General features: G+C 39.6%; 1 protein-coding gene across 1 annotated transcript in view; it reads right to left on the bottom strand.

The window, feature by feature from the left end:
• Positions 1–1089, bottom strand: part of LOC106876548 (homeobox protein SIX3) — a 16803-nt gene that overhangs the window by 1740 nt on the left and 13974 nt on the right. The gene's annotated exons all lie outside the window — the stretch shown is intronic.

Below are 1089 nucleotides of genomic sequence, written 5' to 3'. Positions count from 1 at the left end.
GGTGGGGGGGATGGTGGTTGTTGTGATTGTGGGGGTGTTGGTGGCTGTGGGGGTTCTGGGAAAGCTGGTTACTCTGATTGTTGCTGTTGTTGTTGTTATGGTTGATGTGGTTGTGTTGGCTGTGCGTGTGCTGCACGGGAGACTGCGATTGATGATGTTGTTGTTGTTGCTGTTGATGTTGATGTAAAAGCGTCGCCGGCTGGGCGTGCGGTAGTGGTAGTGATCCTGGTAGTGTTGGCGCTGGCGCTGGTGGTGGCGCTGGTGGCGCTGGTGGAAGAGGTAGAGAGAGAGGTGGAGGAGTGAGAGGCGCAGGCGGCGACGACGGTGGCGGTGGAGGGGGAGGCGGTAGTGGTGGCGGCAGCGGCGGAGGTGGTGGCGAAGGGTTGCTGTTCTGCAAGCCAGCCGAACTACACTCCATAGTCAGGGCAGTTCCACAACGCTGCAGTGACCGGCGTTGATGAGGTTTGGCGAAAAAAAAAACCATCCGGTGTGTAGAATGCGTATATAACACGTACACAGATTTATGCACACGCACACACACACACACACACACACACACGTATATTCGCATATGCATGTACGTGTAATATATACGTAGTCATACATACACACACACACACACACATGTGTATATATACATATATGAATGTGTGTATGTATATATATATATGCGTGTGTGTATGTATATTATATATGTATTTATATGTATATGTATGTATATATATGTAAATATGTTTATATATGTATGCATGTGTATATGTATGTATCAGAATATTATATATGCGTGTGTGTGTGTGTTATATAATGTACATCCGAATTCGTCGAGTCGATGGCAAAAAAAAGACAAAAAGAAAGAAAGAGAAAAATAAATAAGAAATTAATACACACTTACGTATATATATATACATACATATTAACAAGCATGCATAAATACCTACATACATACATAAATATATATACATATATATATATCTACATATATGTGTATATATATATATATATTTATACATATATATGCATATATATATATATACATACGTATATATATATATATATATACATATATATATATATATATATATATATATA

Source organism: Octopus bimaculoides, chromosome 11 (genome assembly GCF_001194135.2).
Source record: "Octopus bimaculoides isolate UCB-OBI-ISO-001 chromosome 11, ASM119413v2, whole genome shotgun sequence".
In the NCBI taxonomy this organism is placed as follows: Eukaryota; Metazoa; Mollusca; class Cephalopoda; order Octopoda; family Octopodidae; genus Octopus; species Octopus bimaculoides.
Note: the sequence above shows the minus strand (reverse complement) of the source record. Positions and strands in the feature narration are given on the sequence as shown.